This window comes from Anser brachyrhynchus, assembly GCF_964034855.1.
Source record: "Anser brachyrhynchus genome assembly, chromosome: 15".
In the NCBI taxonomy this organism is placed as follows: Eukaryota; Metazoa; Chordata; class Aves; order Anseriformes; family Anatidae; genus Anser; species Anser brachyrhynchus.
Genome location: NC_137733.1, coordinates 10985930 through 11006351, shown reverse-complemented (window position 1 = coordinate 11006351; position 20422 = coordinate 10985930). Strand labels below are relative to the sequence as shown.

General features: G+C 43.8%; 1 long non-coding RNA gene across 2 annotated transcripts in view; it reads right to left on the bottom strand.

The window, feature by feature from the left end:
• Nucleotides 1–20422, bottom strand: part of LOC308178274 — a 290108-nt gene that overhangs the window by 261788 nt on the left and 7898 nt on the right. The window contains exon 1 of one of the 2 annotated variants that reach the window (XR_013939659.1): nucleotides 1029–19397. The exons of the other annotated variant lie outside the window; for it this stretch is intronic. This is a non-coding gene — a long non-coding RNA (uncharacterized lncRNA). Of the gene's footprint in view, nucleotides 1–1028; nucleotides 19398–20422 lie in introns of those variants that run through there. 2 annotated transcript variants of the gene reach the window in all.

Genomic DNA, 20422 nt, shown 5'->3' with positions numbered 1-20422 from the left:
ACTAAGTAATATAGCATAAGCAGGAACATTTTGGAAGGAAAAAATTCCTTACCTTCCAAAACAAAGGCACTGCTTCAGCTAACCATGTAAGATATGAATGACAAAGGGAAAGCCATCCAAGGAAAAGTTGTATATGCAGATATCCTTCTGCAGACACCCACTTGTCCTTTTCATTTCACAACTCACAGAAGCTAAGAGCTATGAATGTATCACGAGTATTTTCATTACATTCAAAAAGCAAGCCAAAAATCAAACCTAAAATAGCGAGCCTTCAACACTGAAGCCTGCCATTCTCACCCCCTTGCTTCCAAGGATATTCACTCTACTAAATATTAAATTATTGGAATGTTAGAATAAAGACAACCTGTGACATATAAGTGCTAAAAGCAGTGAGCAGAAAGCCTTTTCTCTGCTCCTGAAGGATTACAAAATGTTGTTGCATGCCATTTCAAGCTATTTCCCAGAAGCACGTTATGATGTTGTCCACCAGATCCATTTTCTTCCACTACTTTTTTTCCTTTCACTTAACTGCTAAGCTTCCTAGTGTGCTTTTTGGCAGGTTTTTTTTTTGTGTTTTTTTTTGTTTTGTTTTTTGTTTGTTTGTTTGTTTGTTTTGTTTTTTTTTTTTTTTACCACATTTCTTTTATCATCCTTAATGTTACACCTGCTTAGGTGGGTAGACCTGTAAAGCTTTGATAGGCATCAGAGCATGGGGCTTTAACTCCCTTAGAAAGCTGCCTACATTGAGCTAAGCCCCAGGGACTTTCACGGACAACTCAGGCTCTTTGGTAATCAAATTCCCAAAGGTATTTAACTGCTTGCCAGAATTATTAAAAACATCCTATCTCCTGCTTAAAGCTCAATGGCTGCTTGGACGCTTGTTAATCTTACAGAGCACCTCAGAGAGGCAATTTCCTCCCTGCAGGTCCAGAAGGGAAAAGAGCCCCGGTGCACGCAGGGCAGTGCTGAGCAAGGCGAAGCGTCGAGGCAGACCCAGCCGTAGAAGACTACAAGACGCCCTCACTCACCTCGGGGAGCAGCGGTGCTGGCTGCGGGGCCCTGGGGCCTGGCTGAGGCTGCCGGCACGTGCAGGGAGTCAGAGCGAGGTCAGCGGGGCAGGAGGCTTGACTCAGCCTTTGGAGAAAAGCAGCCTGTTAATTCCCACTGAAGGCTGCTAAAGGTCACCGACACACTGCTTCAGACCTCTCGCAGGGCAGAGGGGATCTCGCTCCTTCGCTCGGTGCCCACGAGGGCCAGGATCATGGCGAGCGAAGCTGACACGCAAACAAGCAGGCGGCCAGTTGCAACCTTACATCCGCTGCAGGGACCATCACTAGGATTTAATGGCAAAGCGTCGTTTCTAAGGACTTGACACCAAATTTTGAGTTAGGAAATGCTGGCCAGTACTAAAGAGGTCTGGAAAAGCACTATTTGAAATAACAAAACGAGACAGACAAACAAACAACCTCTATTTGGGAAGGCAGAGAGTTTAGCAACCTGACAGAAAAACACAGATGCTGCTTCCTCCCCTCCGTAGGAAAGGAATATTTGTTTTAAATATATAGGAGAAAATTTCGGCCTCAGAGCACTGTCAGCGATCCCAGGGCTTTGAAGTGAGTCTGGCCAGGGGACCCAGCCCAGGCACTGACGTTTCTGCTGCGCACACACTCCCCCCAAACCACATTAAGCTCATCTGATGTGAAATGATTTGCACATCCTGAGCCCGGAAAACCATGCATACATTCCAAACTCATGGAAATCCAGTCATCCATTCAATCTAAAGGCCCAGCCCACCATGCTTATCCACACGAGCAAACCCCAGAGGAGCAAAGGGAGCTGCATGACAGAAGAAGCCAGGCCCAAGTGGTGGATCCTGCACAACCCAGCTGAGACAGCCTGTGATTTCTCAAGTGTCACAAGGGTGACAAGAACCAACCCTTCCATGCAGACAAGAAGCAGAAGGTTACAAACCGCTCTGTTACCCAACTACAATCACCACGCATCAGATGTGTGAAGCGGAGCGGCACTTCTCAGAACAATTAGCCCAATGGTGATTACAAATATCACAGTTGGCAGAAACGGGAACAAAAGTGAGTCAGAGCTGCTGCTGCTGCGCGCTGGTAGCCAGTGCTCCCAGCGCTGAGCAGATGTGATGGGACGCTCTCAGGCTTGGAGCCGAGTGGGGCAGTCACTCCTCCCTCCGGTAGGACTTCTACCTACTCGGGGCTGGGTGCTGCTGGCAGGGCAGACACACGTACCTGCAGTTCTGCTGACACACAGGAAGCACATCCACGTACAAGGATGCTACCTGGACCTCCCACGCTGCAGGTCTGAATCCCACCAGAGTGAATAGAAGAGCGTAAGGACTGTCTGTGGGTGGGATGTGACTTCCAGAGGCTGGACAGAAGAGACTCTATGGATTAAATACTGCCATTGTTTATAGTACCAGCACTAAATATGTGCTCCACTGGGGAAGAGGTTAACCTTCAGGCCTTTTTTAAAACCTCTCTCCTATGATCCCCTCTAGTCTCTTCCTCTTCCCCCTGAGCACCATTGAGACACAGAGGAAGGCTGGGCCCCAGACAAGAAATCTTTGGTCTGTTATTCCATTCCATTTTGTAAATTCCTCTTGTTGCAAAGTTACTTTTCAGATTTCTGAATTGATGATAAGCCTATACCAAGGCCTGGACTTGCAGAAGCACTAAGTATCCACAGCATGGGTCAGATATTTGAAAACAATTATTTTGATTGCCTTGTCAAGACTTTGCAGCCCATTACCCAATTTCATTAATGAGCTAGGTCTTCAGGTTCTCGTGTCTTGCATTCTGCTTCAGTTGAACCTACTGAATCATTGAATCATCAGTGAATCATTGATTTTACCTCCCAGACGAAATTCCTCCTCCTTCCCCTGCCCTCTCCATGTGAAAGATTCCTCGCAGAAGGGAGCTTTGAATACCAAGACCTTACACTGAAACTGCAGGTGAGCCTGGAAATATTTGGATCCAGACACATCACTGAGTTCAACAAAAATGCTCACCTAGAAGCAGGTGATGTTACCAAGAGAGTGCCAGCCCATTTGCTACTTTTCATTTTTTCTGTCCTCGAGCCTCTATGTGAAATACTTCATTTCTTTCCTCTCCTTCCACCTCCCCACATTAGCAGAAGACTAAACAGTTCAAGGCCAAATGCACATTTACTGCAACCACGGATTTCAAAGAAGCTAGGGTGACTTGCTCATCTGTACAACATGTTTTACACCCTCGCTTTAAGTATCTGGCACACTGGGGAGTGCTCAGTGCCGGGAATCTGATTCACAATGACACTGCTTCTGGTTTGAGAAAGGGAAACAATGTCAACCTTGTGAGATTTTCTTTCTTTATCTCTGTTTATGTGCTTTCCACAAAGGGAAGAGCCTCGCATTCTCGGCAAGTACAAGGCTAATGACTGTTACTGCCTTGCATTATTCAACAGGAAGTACACAATTAGATTCTTATGTTCAATTTGGTGTTCGCATTAGCATCAGGTTATCATAAAATATAATTATGTGAAGCTGTAAATATGTGCTGATCTTTTCTTTGCTGAAAACCAAGGGCAACGCTAGTGTTTCAGAAAAAGGGTCACAACAATGCAGAGCAAAACTTCTTCTACAGCAAGTTCCCAAGGCATGTCCCCACATGGGGGAAGCTGAAAAAGATATTTACAACAGCTGGTACAAAGAGACTGCAAAAGGCTTCCACTGAGCACTGAGGATGAGCAGTGCAGCTCACAGTAAGCCAGATGTTGCAACAATACAGGTATTTTCAAGCACAAGATTGTGAGGACAAGACAGAGAAGGTGGCCTTGCCCTTTACAGGCCACCCTGCCCCAAAGGCAGGCATCATCTGCCTTGTCACCGCGCTCTGCTCAGCAGTCCTTGTCAGGTCACAGCAGAGTTTTGTAACTCAGGCTGTCCACCCGTGAAATGGGTGACACGGTGACACTGCTCCTGCCTGAAAACACCGTGAGCCTGACTACTGAAAGGTGAAGGAGAGGGCAAGGCATTAGCAGCCCATTGTGTGGCTGGGTTTTGTAGCTCTGGCCAGGCTGCCTCCCTGCCCTGTGTATCGCTCGGGCCGCATCTCCCCGCTGTGCATTATCCTTCCTGATAATAAAGTTATCCTCCCTGATAATAAAAAGCATCTACCTCCCCCTTGTGGTCGACGGCAAAGCACATCCCAGCAACACGGGTCACCGGGACAATCTAGTAGTCCTCTTGAGTCTCATTCCCTACCAAAGGCCACCTAAACACAGCAGCATTGTCATGGACTGGTGAGACTCCAGAGAACTGTTCTTGCACGAGTGCATTTCCCTGTGGCTCGCTGTCTCCCCATTACGCCACCATGTTGTCCTGCTGATGTTTCACGTGCTACGAGGGGTGAGATGAAGCTGTGCCATGCATTACGAACGGCCTGAACACAGCACACTGCCGTGTTAACAGCTTCCTGCAGGTCTAATTCGTTACCATAAATTGGCACATGGATTCTTTGTTATGAGGCTCTTACCCCAGAACAAATAAAGAGAACTTCAGACTAAAAGAGTGGAGCTGCGGGGAGTGAGCATCTCCACGGAGAAATCTCACCTCAAGTCCAACATGAGACCCTACTGATTGCCTCAGTGCTCTCAGGCAGCGACCGCAGACCCCACGATGGACACGCGCTGAATTGCTTGTTTCTCCAGCCTTCGCACCAGGACACCCTGCAAAGCCTGCAGGAAGCTGTTGATTGCTATGAAACCACTGGGACTTTCATCAATTTGCAGCAAAGCTTTCTGCTTATTGAGTTCAGAAACAAGACAGGGACAGGAAGGGAAGAGAAGACTGGAGATGCGTTATGTCCCTCAATTCCACCGCCAGGTAACAGCTATTTGGGAGTAATTACAGGGACTATTACAGGACTGAGATGGCTCATTAACCAACGGCACATGGGGCTGAGCCTCCTGTCTCTCCAGACCTCCTTTCCAGCTTATTCTATTTGTTCATATGTTGAAAAGCAACACATTTCTCTCTTCATCCCCTGCTAATGACGGTATCCATGTTCCCCTAAGAGACCGCAATCACACAGAAAGAAAAGGAACAGGAGGAAGCTTCTGTCTGTATTCTTGTGGTGGCCTCCTTGCATTAAAATGGACCTATGGGTCCAACAAATGGGTTCCTCCCCCACAAGCATCCCAAAGAGCCTTTTAAAGGTGGTCCTACAAAGGCAGATAGATAACATGGAAGTGTATTTTCCCTTCTGTGCTGTCTAGAGCAACATGTTTCATAAAACAGTAGACACAGGGCCTTTTGAAGGATTGTTACAGAAAAAAAAAAGTTGCTAGTTTTTTTACCTTGCTTTTCAGATGTCTCTGTAGCCTACAACTACCCCTACACTGCTGGCACTACACCTCCTCAGATACACAAGCTAGCTGAAAGGCAGCTTGGACAACATCTACACTATCGTAGCTGCATTATCCTAAGACACAGGAAGACATTTTCAAATGACCTACAGGCTATCCCAGACCAGCACAGCTATTTATAAAGAGACCCTGAAATTAAATCAGTCCACGGAACTCCCAGATTAAAGGCTACAGAAAAGAAGCAGCAATAAATAACACATTTTCTCTTTTCAGTTCAAATGGTTGCTGTTACAGATAAAGCATCACCCCACACCCAGGAGAGCCACATCACACTTGTCCTTGCTTTCCTTCTTTTACAGCTACAGATATTCTTGTAACATAAAGGTACAGATGTTCCCAGAAGTATGTGATTTTCATGCAGATGATGTCCCTCACAAGACAAGGAAGCCTTCTGAAAAACACACCCAAAATGAAACCTGCAAGAAACCTACATTATATTGTAAACACGTCTCCTTTTAGGTACACAATGGCTAAAGGCCTCTGAGAAGAGACCTGCATTTCATGTAGTCTGTCAGCCAACTTCTCACATGAAGAACATGACTCCGTATCTGGGACCAAACCATTCCCATTTTTGCTTTAATATATTCCTCTTGCCTTTATCCAGGATGAAAATTAAGCACAGCACTAATTTCAGCCATGATTATGCTCATAATTACTAACACATAGACAAAGGAACCAACCCATAGGTTACCAAAATCAAAGCAAAAAATCCACATTCATTTCAGTGGAATCAGAAGTAGCCTGGGTATCACATTTGGACAGCAAATCCCAAAATAAAGAGACAGAAAAACTGATGTTATTTTCTGTCAGTTCCCAAAATGTCTCAAACATTAGTTTATGGGCAGCAAGTCAGAACAGATACTATTCAAAGTCCCCATTTTAAGCCCTGTTACAGACAAGGTTGGAACCTTTGCTCTAATACATTCACCCGATAGCTGCTGGTGTCCAGGGACGCAGGGAAACATCGTGAGCTGCTCCGGGACTAGAGAGGCCGAGTCAGGAGCTGGGCAAATCTTAGGGAGTGCCTTGCTGTTTACAACTGATTTGTCCAACTCCCCATCATGTGCCAAGAATGGAAAGGAACAAAAAATGACAGAAATGTTGCCCCTTGGGGTTCAGAACACATCTGCACACCTCAGAGATCTGGAGATGAAGGTGAACAAGCAGAGCTGTGTGGAGAAATAAGCAAGGAAGCTCCCCTTCCACATACACCATTTACACACCGTGTTCCCACCAACGTGTTACTCTGCGATTCCATAGGGCCAGAGCTTGTAAGCTCTGTAAGCTTGTAAGCTTCCCTCTGCAGGGAAGATCTCCATCTTCTAGGAATGACTAACACAGCTCCTGAAGGCCATCTCTGCTAAATCCAGACCTGACTATTGCACTTAAGTGCTTTCCACTGAAACAGCAACAGCAGAGACCCAAGGAGATGCATCTCCTGCTTTTCTTCCTTGGGAGAGAGAGAGGAAAAGAAAAAAAAAACTTCAAGGGAATGGAAATCTTACCAAAACCTAGCATAAAACCCTGCCCCTAATGAGGCGATGGTAGTTTTACCATCGCTTGCACTGGAGACGTGCCAGGATCTCATTTCCACTGCCTGACTCCAAGCACACTGAGATCAGTGGGAGCCTTCCTGCCTATTGCAGCGCGCAGAGCCTCAAGTCCCTAACAATTTGCTGTGTATTAATTGCCTTGTAGGGGCATGTTTGAGTTCACCTCTGAACAGCATGCATCAAATTGCACAAGTCCCATTCTTTTAGCAAATTTCTCCAAGGCTATTTAAATAATGTTCTTTGATTTTCTCTGTCATTGAAAATTTCAGAAAAGAAGAGGGCCTAACAAATACCATATTTATATATATATATATATGCTCTTCACTATAAGAAAAACTGAAAGAGAATAAGAGTTTTTCAATGTCTTCGGTTAAGCAAAATAAGTCTATATTCTCTTCTTTTCACCCAGGCCATTAAAGTATATTAAGCAGATTTTATTGTTGGGCTATATTCCAGAAATAAATTATTGTTTAGATTATTTTGGATTTTTTTTTCAGGGTTTTAATATTTCATATAGTTTAAAATATTTTTGTGACCCATACCACCCTCTTGCTGTCTTCAGCATAAGTTTATTATCATTTTATAACCAAGACATTGAACATTTGTGGACCATGCAATCTTTTATGCATAGAAGTTTCAATTCAGAAAATGTTTAAATAAATGACTTAACTTCAGGCATACCATTAACATTGAAGTATACACTTAGGAGTTTGCACAGATTAGTTTCTTTAACACGAGGTCTTTCTGCAGATACTGATGGATAACTCAAGACCACTGGAGGAAATGTCCATTTTTCACTCCCAGTACTGGTTTCTAAGTGAAAACTGAAAAAATTTGAGATGATAGGCAAAAGCTTATTGACCACCTACTACATTGCCTATAGTCCCACTAACAGGAAGAGAACTCAGCAGTATTTTAATTTTACTTTAATCATTTATATGATTAAATATGCAAAGCAGACATTCTCATCAATTCAGTAATGAATGGCAAAATGGATGATAAGAGAGCATAGACACCAGCCTATTTTTCTATTACTCCAGCTTTTCTTTCTCAAGCAGATAGGACAGACCAACTGATTAAAATCCCTTTAATTTCCTCTTCTTTTAATGTCAATTAAACTTTTCAAACATGAAGGGAACACAGGGAAAGGCACAAAGCAACAATGCAATACTAATTACCTAGCATGGGAACAAGATGATAATGATTAACTGTGATTTTTAATTTTTTTTTTAATTTTTTATCTGGAATAAAAGGGTTTTGAATTAAGGAGAATTTTGATTGGCCTGTGTGCGTGGCTTATTGATACAGACTGAAGGAGCCCTGCCCCAGCCACCCCCGATGCAGAGCTGCTACCGTGGTACCGCTGCACGGTGCTGGTTTTCACAGAACAGGATTCCCATTTTCTGGGTTGGTTGTGCATTTCAGCTGCAGAGTCACTCCACAGCTATCCAAATCTCCTTGCTCTGAGCACCTGACAACATTTAATCCAAGGTCAGTGATTTGCTTTAATTATTGTCATTTTGTTTTCTTTTTTTCCCATCAGACATGCACTCTGCATGGTTCTCTGCTCTCCCTGATGAACAGATACGTAAAAACCCACCCCACACTTCCAAACTCCTGAACAACCCTGGGCAAATACTCCTCAGCAAATGGCCCTAACTGTCCCAAAGGTGCACAGAAGAAGAAAGTGGGCATAGAAAAGAGGAAGCCTTCAGCCAGCTTTCACATGGTTATCCTTCCTGCGGTGTCCACCAGCCTTTCCTGCTCCCAGGCCTTAGCCCGGTACCCCAGAGCGCTGAGAGCCAAGCCGCCTGCTGTCGCAGAAGTTAGTAAAGTGAAGAGGAACCTTCCAAGGTTTCCCTCTCATTCTTTCCTCTAAAATAGCCCTTAACAGAGAAAAGCACTCAAACGGTTGCTATTTGAGGACCTCTGCTTCTCTTAAGCTCCTGGATTACAGAGCTCTCCCTTGGGAGCACGCTCTCCTGCCAGGAGGAGCAGGCAGGAGCCCTCCTGCAGCTGGCGGTAACGCCTCGCCCCACCTCCCCATCGCTGGGATCTCATACCCAGTATATCACCGGCAGGGTTCCCATCTCAGAGGCGACAGCAGACAGGACCTCGAGGGAGGTAAATGCGTTTCCCAGCCCTAATACCTCCCATGTGGGCTCCCATTTGGAAAGCCAGGCTCGGCCAGAGTTGGGTGCTGTGAGCAGCGGCTTCTCCCTCGTGCTCCATGTAGAAGTCATCGGGGCTCCCCCGGAGGGGCTCTCCATGCTGGGACAGGCAGAGGAGACAGTTTTCTCTCTTGGAGTTTATTCAACCCAGGATGCACTTATTACTTCCTCAACAGGAAGCCCCTTCCAGTTATCATTGTAATAATGCACGTCTCCATGGATACGTAGCTTTCTTTATAATAATTCACCCATGAAAAGGCAAGAAAAACAGCCAGTAGAAAAAGCACTAAGCTCTCTTCTTTTATTTTTGTTTCAGCCTCAGTGAATAGGAATTCACTTCATGTTTTAGGAGTCATTAAGAGCCTAAAGACTGTAGCAGCTTTTAAAAAATTGGCCACTTAAATCTGAGTTGCAGTGACGTTACTGGTGAGACTGAGCAAAGATGGCCCTGCATGAGAATGAGCCAGTCCCTGCCCGGAGTTAACCACGCAGCGAGCACAAGACAAACCCAAGAGGCCCAACTTGTAACCCCAGCTCACAGGGCAACGCACTCGGCCTGCCCGAGGCCCCTGACGTTTCTCCAGCCGGCAGGGATCCCGCGCTGGGGGCAGACGGTGTTTCTGTTTCGGTACTCCCCAGGGAGCAAACCCATGTCCAGCTAAGACAGGCAGCTGAGGTGGCCTGACGCCGCCACTTCCCTTCCTCTCAAATCCAGGGCCAGAGAAGCAGCAGCCAGGTATAACTTAAAGCAGCTCGTAACATGCTTACATTTGTGCTGACTGCTGCCAAGTGAAAGGGCCGACCAACCAATAAAGCTGCTGGGAAAGAGCGCCAACAGTGCAGGGGAACGCGCGTCCCCAGACGATGGCTTCTAAAATGCTGCCAGAACCAAACCTCCAACTCTGTCCTTACAATAAGCCCTAGACTTCTAGACTTGAGGGAGAAGATCCATTTCTTTTTCAAACCCTAATTAACCGAGTCCATCTTCTAATACATACAATTTCTCCCACTGCAGCTCTTCTAGCCAGATGCCACAGCACAGGCACTTAGAAGTGGGAACCCTGCAAAGCCCTAAAGGAGCGGGATGTAGACTAACACTTTATGCAAGGCAGCAGTTTCACATACACTTTAAGCTGGCACAAGCTGGGACAGCCACCAGATGAGACCGTCCTGCCCTCTCCCCACGTTCCAGTTGCTCACTCCCAGCTCCACTCCTTCATGCGTGCTGACAAGCATCTGTGTGGCCAAGTGGGGAAGTGGATCGGGAACTTATCTGCATGAAAACAATGTCCTTCACCAAGGAGGGCAGTTCTGGAATGGGAAAAAGCAGCCAGGGGCACAGGGAGGGTTGAACTGCTTCTCTTGGCAGTAATGTCTGCTTATACTGGCTCAAAGTGCATGTGAAACTACACTTAGGATTATTTAGACAATTAATGGTATTGTTACAGAAATGCCAGCTCTTGGGCAAAACCACTCTGGCCCTGACTGTTCCCCCATCGAGTCAGTGTAACTGCTACTCACTGAGAGCTACTGGGAAAAACGCAGGTTCCTGAGTGGGGCAGATCCTATTCGGGAACAAAAAGGAATGAGAAGATGGCAGGCAGTATATCCTAAGGATAATTTTTTAATTACGGTCAGTACAAAACCCTTAGCTAAAGGAGAGAGATGAGCTTTGTTTCTACATGTGTATGTGGGGCTGGGTGCAACAGATGCCGCTGGGTAGGCTGTGAAGTTCCTACTGTGTCACAAGAGCTGGAATTAATGCGCTGGTTACAGCCTCTCAGCTCAGCCTAGCTGCAAATTCACGCAATCCAGCTACACGCTTCCACAGTGGTGAAGCAGAGATCCGTGCAAATAGAAGATCAGCTTCAAACAAAAGCCTGAGCAGAGCTAATGAGGGCTTTGATCCTACAATTAGACCCATGCAAACATGCTCCATCCAGGCCCAGAGGTCTGTCACACACAACAGCAGTTGGGCTTGCACCACAGGCAACCACTACAAGAGCTTGGCCTCCATCCAAATGGCCATCAGGAATCGCTGTGGGTGTGTGCTGGGGAAACAGCATTAATACATCAATTAAGCCGAGAAGCACTAGTTGTTCAAGCCAGGCAGCAATCAAAATACAGAGTTTTCCAATTCCACTCAAGAAAGGAATGTGCACTACTGAAAACCTGCACAGAACCAGCGCAAGGAGACGGGGCAAGGAGGATGATTTGGGTGCTGTTTTTTTTTTCTTTTTTGATGTTTCGTTTTTTGTTTTTATCTAGCTAGGACATTATTAAATGCTGTGAACGGTTGCCATCTATTCCATTCAAACATCACATTCACATGTTTCTAGAAGTCAGGGTACCCAGATTTCAGAAGACATGTCAAACTGAAACAACTTAGAAAGTAACTGTATTTGAACCTCTGCATCTTGAAACCGATGACTGGTTTTCAAAAAGAAATCTCAGGACAGAGCTTTCTGGGGCTATACATAAGCAAATCAAACACAGAGCTACAGGAGGAATGGATGAAAAAATGATGAGGCAAGGACAGTGACAAAAGCACCACGTTTAAAATGGTCAGGATCATCAGCAGTATCACTGATTCTTACCTATGAGTCTTTCATCATTACTGGATTTCTTTATTGCTACTTTAGTCCTGACTACAGTCTCTCTGAAAGCTGAATGACATTATACAATCAAGGCAAAACTTGCCAGTTCGTTCCCAGGTTAGTTGCTTTAGGAAACTCAGAGCATTATATAGTTACCTGCAACTGGCCAGAGAAAACGGCTTAGTTAACTCAGCCTAGTTCATCTTCTAATTCGTTCTGAGGAAAGCGTAGTTGTTTGCTCATTCTCATTTCATTTCAGTCATTAGGACTTTTTATTGGGAAAAAAATATGAATATGCAAATATACTTGGACATTTTACGTAGTATATTATTATAATATTCAAATGAGTAATAAAGTAAAGATTATAATAAAAGCAAGACAACTTAGCACCTGCAAAACCTTATGCTTTGTTTTTGAGAAATTTAAACAATTCAAAATTGTTTCTAATTTGTCTGACAATATTTTGTATAATTTCAGAGACCTAAAATAAACACCTAAGGAAAGGGCAGGAAAAACATGACCTGAATATACCCTGCATTTAAAAATGCACTTAAAAACAACTGGAACCTTGAAGATATCTACAGCTTAGTTTGATGCCCAATATTTGATCTTGCTGCAATTTCCTAGATTTAGAGATTAAAATACCTATTTTGATGATCTGGTCTGTAAAAAGACTACCAAAAAGACATGGAGACTTGCTCTTCTAAACCTCAGACAAGCAACAATAACAAACGAACACATCTGAATGTCTGTACAGTAACAGTCATAAAATGAGTTGGCACTTGCATTCCGGTTCCTAGTTAAGAAATCTACACATTATCAAAGCCATCCACCTCTACTGACAATAACTGGCTTTATCTCAACAGAGAAGATGAGAATTGGAAGAGTCCAAGACTGAACAGTCCTCATGTCCTGAGCTGGTTTTATTGCTGCAGAACTAAGGCAGCATCACCAGCACACTGCTAGATGCACCTCCTTCTGTGGGTAACTGAAGAGAACACAATTTTTCAGCTTTTTTGGCCCTCTTCATAACTCTTAGCTAGAGGACAGAAGGAAGGGGAAATAAAGGAGAGAAAGAACTTTGTCGAACCAAAATCTAGGTAAAGGGCTTGCTAACAGCCCATGTTTCTGTGCTCTTTATCTCAACACTGGATGCTTTCTGGCCCCTCTGATGGCCCCGCAGCAGCAGTTCAGTATTAAGCATCCCTGAGCTGTATCAACATCACTGCTAAAAATGTAAAAACATAAGACTGGACAAAAAAGCAATGTACCTTTTTAACCTTGTTGGAAATATGAAAAGGTATTTACCAAGGAGCAAAAATACACTAGAAGAAATGTTTAATTTTACATGTAACGGAAGTATTTTGTCAAAGAAGGTGAATCTGGAAGTACATTCAAGTAACATGGCACAGAATGCAGTTTACAGAGCGCTATCTGCCAAACAGAGCCTCTCGTATGAGAAGCTGGAACAGCCATTCTGCTCCAAGATAAAGTCTCTCCTGTAAGATGCTGATGATCTAAATAAATTATTTGGGTTAGAAGCTGAACTTTGGAACCCAGAGAGGTACCTAACGAGCTGCTGGCTCCCTGGGTTACAGGAGCACCAAAGGGACGAAAGGGGGGACATTACAGAAACTAGCACAAACCAGCAGTGAAAAGCCAAAGAATATTCTCATGGAACTCTGAAACCATCTCTCCCCATGAAAAGAGTCGTTTCCCATGGACACCTTGTAACAGTCGTAATACAATTGGAGATTACTGGCACCGCAGTAATAACGCTCTACCTACAGCTGCTATCCTTCATTCCCAGTGACCCAAAGCAGCTTCATTTATTACAGAATTTTCACAGAAGTAAGAATAGATCCAAGCCCTCTGCAATCAATGGAAATACTTCCAGGAGCTCGAGAGGGCTTTGAATCAGGCTCATATCTCCCAGCGAGTACAGGCCTTTGCTTTATCGCAGATTCACAAATACAGCTTCTGACTGAGTTATAACAAGCTCCTCTAGAGTAAACCGAGGCTCACTTAAATTAAAAGACAATGAAAACTCAGCAAATAAAAAGAAGTCGTTCTTTTACAGTGTGCCATCTACCAGGGGAAATTACTACAAGATGCATCTGTAGGTCTGCCTGTACCAGGGAGAGTGCGGGGGCTCAGCGCTCACCACCACGTACCGCCCAGCAGCTGCCCCATGTCTGAGCAGAGCCAGCCCCAGCTGCTCCAAAAGGGACCCGCCGCTGGCCAGAGCTGAGCCACGAGTGACACTGGTTGGGCTTCTGGAGAGCAGATTGAAGGAAGGGGGAAAAAATAAATTGCTGGGCAACAGCAGCCAGGAGAGAGGGGTGAGAAGCAGCCCTGCAGCCCCAAGGGCAGTGCGGGAAGAGGCCTGGTGGGAGGGTGTGCAAAAAGTCCGGCAACAGGGCCTCCCAAAACACAGCCCCTGAGATACAGATTTATATTAGACTTCATCCAGTGGTACTTACAACACCTCTTACGGTGGAACATGCACTAAATACTTACTGATGTAGAAGAACTTCCCCCAGATTATATTTTTACATCTTTTGTATCCCGCTGCCACACCAAACATTGCTCCCTACAAAGTAACCTCCTGCTTTGCTTAAGGCTTTGGAGGGGAGCGGGAAGAACAGGCTCTTTTTGGTCTTCTTCATTCACTGCAAACATAAACCTGTGCTTGGGAAACAGCAATTCCCATCTTTCTAAGGTTTGCATATCTATTGTTATTTTCACTGCTTTTCTCTATCATACAGATTCTTCTTTTTTCCTTCACACAACATTAAAGTATGCTAATCTTCCATCTCTAGAAGCCTAGGAATGAACATAACTCATGTTTCCAAAGTCAGCATCCTGATTACTGTTTTGGGCGCTATCTTTTGCATTTCATGATTACACAGGAAACAAACTTCTGCTGGAATTAAATTACCTGTTTTCAATCACTCCAGTGTATAGGACCAAGGAGCACAATCTCTTATTAGTATGCAGACACGTACGATGATTTTAAGAGAAAGATCCCTCTTAAATTGAATTACAGCAAAATGTTTACTTGAAACAAACACATGGAATAGTTTAGCTATCAATAATCCCAAACTCACTTAAGGAAAAACAATCCTTTACAACATCAGTAATAAGCTCAAAGCCTCGCTGTTCAGTGATCTTACTTTTTTGTAGTCAATACAATCAACATTAAATTCTATGTGTGAGAAAAATGCAACAGGGGAATAATTCAACTCTAGTGAGAGTGAAGCATTTGAGCACCAAATATGTATGTTGTAGCAGCAATCTTTATCGCTTATTGGAAAGAATTTTGTGTATAAATGTATTTCTTTCTCATTATTCAAAACCTATGATGGCACTTCTCTTGTACACGCTGTATGCATGTGTATACAACATATGTAGTGTGACCGCCTTCGCCAAAGTGCAGAAAAAGCTACGATAAGGGGAAGGAAACGTGTCGATCTGCAGTAAGCAGTTTCACAGCTCCAGCACCCAAACTGGCCAGTAACTACTATCCACAGAGTGAATCTGAAAACACATCTGAAAGAGTATGTTCTTCCCATTCCTTGTCCGTTGCAATACAAAAGAATTTGAGTCGATTGTGGAATATTTCTTTGATGACATCAGTTGATAATGAAATGGCAGCCTGATACTACAGACCGGGCCAGCTCGTGTGGGGGCTGACTCAGCACTGCCCAGTGCTTTTGCACCACAAAGAAGAGGGAGCGGTTGGGGCTAACTGAAACATATTTAGAAAACAAAACTTGATCAACAATTTGTATCTTTTCCTCTCAAAAGTCATCATTCACTGTTTGGTTTGGAACACCAACAGTTCAGAGCAAGACTGCATGAAGAAGGCATCTATATAACAGAATTTATCAGAACTGATAATCAAGAGGTATAACTTGAAGTCACAGGAGGTTCTTCCTAAAACAACTTGCACAGACCCTGTATGAAGCAAGTCTTGGCTCTTCCTATCTTATTGCCTGGGCTTCTGGCACCTAGAGACCACCAAAGACTTTTAGATCTCTGGTTTATACACACCACCTGTTGGTTTTTGAAAATAAATGTTAATATTTCTGAGAGCAAGTAACGTTTTGCATCAGACAAATGCCTTGGGGCCTTCTAGAATCTGAAAGCATGGTAGAAAAAAAAGAGCTAGATGGAAACAGCAGGCAGGTGGAGAACTAGGGCAATTCCACTTTTCTGCACTCTAGAGTTAAGTTCTGTCACACACAGGTCTTCAGAGTTCTCTGCTGCTCTGTGTGCTGTCTTCCTCCAAGGACAACCTTACAAGAACACGAGCAACAGACAGAGGGTTTGTCCAGATAGGTTCTCACCCCCACTCACAACAATTTCTCCGGCACAGACTAAGGGTCATGCCCAACATTCATTTACACCAGTGAAAACTCCACTGATTTGGAGGAAGTGGAGAAATTTGTTCATATAACAACTTTACACCCAGTATCAAGGCAACTAAAAATAGATTTCCCTGGTATCTGATTAATGGTAGGCACCATCTGATCTTAATTAAGTCAATCTGTTAACTCTACATACACATTGAGAGACTTACCCCTCGGTTTGACATACGCACCATATGGCTCATTTTCCAACCGGGAAACCTGCTCTATAAACCAATAGCAGCTCTCCAAGGTGAAATACCGTGTTTATCATTCTATGACATAACACAGCTAAATTACTTACATGATCAAAGACTGAATGTGAAGAAAGCCTTCCATCGATTTTCAGGTATACACAGCCTATTTATTTATTTTTAATTCCATTTCATGTTGTCTTTTCTCAGCCAGCATTTGAATCTCTTAACCTGCTCGAGGATGTTCATAAACAGGGAGAGAATCAGTCATCTCCCTGTCCCCTTCCATTCTAAATACTAAACACAAGTAAACAAGTCCAGGATTGAATTAAGTTTTGAACGTCGTTGTATTGCAAATTTCAATGCAAATGAAGGAGTATTGAGAGGGAAGAAAAAAAATATTCTACCTTTTGCACAAACTTCCTGCTCTACCTCTAGTTTCACCACATGTTTTGCTAACCACCTTTCAGTGATATTCCCTAATTACACAGTGCAGTAATGAAATACACTCAAAATCAGTCAGAAATCTGCAAAGCAAATAGACTGTGTACAGCACATGGGGAGAAGGGAATCGACTCAGCTCACACTATTCAAACAAAAAAACATGCATTTCCAAGCACTCCACCACTGCCAGGCTGCAGCACGGCAAGGATTTCAAGTTAAATCATTGCATAATATGATGGTAATGAGTTTCTCAGCAATCATTATGTCTCTGTCAGATGGTAATAAAATGGAGTGTTTGTCTCTGTTCTTGGTGTGCTCAGAGAATATGCAGATATGCCAGTCCTCATTATATCTTGATAGAAACAAAACCTATTAGCACAGGTGCTGTACGTTTTAATGAGGGAGACATGTAGAAACTAATCCAGGTCAATTATAATGAAATGGTTACACCTAGCTGAAACTGATAAAAATCTAATTATGGCCATATCAACGGGCTGTTTCATATATGCATTGTGTTGATCTGTTCATTGTAGAAGTGTATAATGGGTTTTCACCTCAACACCTCTAGGTAATTGGTAGGTAAGGAATGATGTTTGTATGGTACGTGCTGTTTTTCAAGTGTATATTGATATGTAATGGATGACTATTCCTTTTAGGAAAAAACATTTTTAAACTGTTTTGTTTCTTACAGTCGACGGCACTTCCAGGAACAGGTCAAGTCATATTCTGTTGATAAGTTACAATGGAAGGTAGTTTGCAGCTTTATCCAGGTCACTGAACCTTGAAGTTGAGTCGTAACTGAAATCACAACCACCATTTTTAGGACCACATCAGAGTAACCTAGAGATAGCCAGATACTAGCATATTCACTCTTTCCAACTTAACTACGGATGATTTAGCAAGTGGCCCTGCTTGGCCCATTGTTTCAAACCCTGCCACGCCAAGCTTATCCAGAGCTTGTCCATCCCAACGCACAATCAGGACATAGGGGAAGGCCATTAGCTGTTAAATAAAAAACAGGGACAGAGCACTCTGCTCAGGCAGAGATACAGGATGCCAGGTTTTTAAGTTAGCATGAGATCAACCCACTCGTGCCACTCACCATGTGGTCAATAACACCATGCTTAAGTTTTCAGAAAAGAGATTCAGCCTGCCCGCAGCAGACATTGCTCTCACTAGCACAAGGCTGGCCTGGCTGTATTTGTACAGCTTTGCCTTCGTGGGCCCTGCGATCTGCTGAAACCCTCGTCTGCTGTCCTGCTTAAGGGTACAGGGCTGGGGGAATAAATATCTGCAGGCTACGCAAAGGTCTGCTTGATGTTAGCCTCCATGAGCAGTAATCAGAATGTGTTTTGTCTTGAGCAGGCCATGTGGAGGGGTGAAATAGCTGCCTAATTTTTTCTTCTTTTATGACTTACATCCTGAAAGGAAATACAAGCTCTGCTACGAGACTGCTCTAAATGAACTCCAGATGAAGTCTCTGACTGGCCCAAACTCCCACTGACTTCAGTGGATGCTTTGAACGGGCACAAAGAATGAGAGCCTGATAGCTCTGAGCTTGAAAACGTATTCACATGTGGCTGCCCCATTTGTTTCTAACTCACTGAAAGCAATGGAATTGCTTCCTTGTTATACATGTGCATAAGCATTTTTCCAGATCACAGCCATAAAGCGCTAGATAAAAATAGTTGTAGAGCCTCATAGCTTTGACAGTGGTCTGTACTGGATGATTCAGAGAATGACTTTCCTCCAGTTATCCATGTACGTACTTCCTTTACCTCCTTTAATCCTTCTTTGCCTAAAGTTAAGTTGCTTGAAATTTGTATTTTCAGATCTTTTAGCTGCTATGCTCAGAGAGTTACAATGTTAAAACAATATTTAGTCTTTCCATTTAGCCTACAAACACATACCTGATACTGAACAGCCCCAGATTTATTTCTGCCATTTAAATACATCTAAATACATTTCCTTTCCCTCTGTGGCATAGCAAGCAGTTTGCCAAGAGGGCCTTCTGGTTTCTCCAGGCACACAATGCACTGTTTCCCTAAAGGATAATGACAGGCAAAAGAACTGAAATCAAGTTTATACATTTCTTTGGAAGTGGGTTATTTAAAATTCAAATTAACATTAAATAATAATAATTGTTGGAGTAGTAGAAATTCTCTTTTGCACAAGGGAATTTGCTAAGCAGGGATTTACTGGGTCATTTTTGAAAGCGGCTACAAACAATAGTTTCAAGGAAGCATGCTTGTTTTCTTATGTACTGGGATCCTTGCATTCTAGCACTGAAATGTTACAGCTTGTTTTTGGAAAACCTGTCCTCATCTCAGAAGACCTAGCCTGATCCCCAAAGCGACTCTAAGCAAGCTGTGCAGCCAGAGCTGGGCCACAGGTACCATGGCCAGAGCAGGAAACATCCCAGGCACGCTGTGTTTAGCCCTGTCCATCCTTACGAGTGCAAGTCTCCCTTCAGGTGGTTACCTGCAACAGCACACCATCCTGTACCTGCTTACTTCATGGTCCAGGAGACACAAAGTTGCTGTTGAGGATAGGGAGGCTTTAGCTGCCCTCATTTCACACCCCGCTGACACGTCCCCAGCCATTTGCACACTCTCAGCAGCCAAGTTGGTCTCAGTGCATCAAATGTCCCGTGGCAGGGCTCTGCCCTGAGCCCTTTTCTGTGATGCAACAAGAGACCAAGAGGGAAGGAGCAGAAAGAGCAAGATGAATAACTAGAGATGACGTGTCCAATACTCAGTGATTCAACAGCAGAGCCAGCATTGAAATGGGTGCTCCATGTGCAACCAAAGGCAAAGCTCAGGTGCTCCTTGGCCTGTGCACAGCTCTAACCTACCCCTCACAGAAACCGCCTGCTTGACAAAGAGCACATCATGTAACATGATGACCCAAATCCTTCTTGCTTACAAGTGTTATACAGGGGCCATAACACCAGGGAATCGGGCAGAAAATCTTAGTTGTGTTGAATGTGCACATATTGCCATATGGGTGTCCATCAAACATCAATCATCCGTCAACAGAGAAGTATGAAAATCACAACGTACATGGAACAAATTCCTCTCTCCTCTGAAACATGAATCTCCATTTGTTCAGTTTTAACAACCTTCTTGCTGTCTCTCTGCCTTTCAACCTCCCCAAACTGCCAGATGATAAATTTTGCACGAGTTGAACAGGTAGCCAAATTCCTGCCATAATCTGACCATGGAAAAAAATTACTGCACAAGACAATGTTGTCTGCAGCAAAGAGAGCTATAGGTGAGACTTACAAGTGAAGCTACACTTGCTGCTTATATATTTTCTCAAATTAACAAGAGATAATCTGTGGATGGCCTACTGCCTATGGCACCAGTTTGCCATTTCAAATCGGATCTGGGACTTTGCATGTCATTGATTGAGATCAGATTGTGTCGTTACATAATAACTGATGGCCTTTGTAGAACTGGATCTGTACTGGCAAGGTTAAATCAACACTGAAACCTATATGTGGTTTATTGATCAACAATCAGAAAATAGCCTTACAGATTTACTCAATACTTTATTTCCTCCAGTCCAGACAACCCATATATAAATCACAGAAGGCTTGTCTTCTCTTTCTTCTCT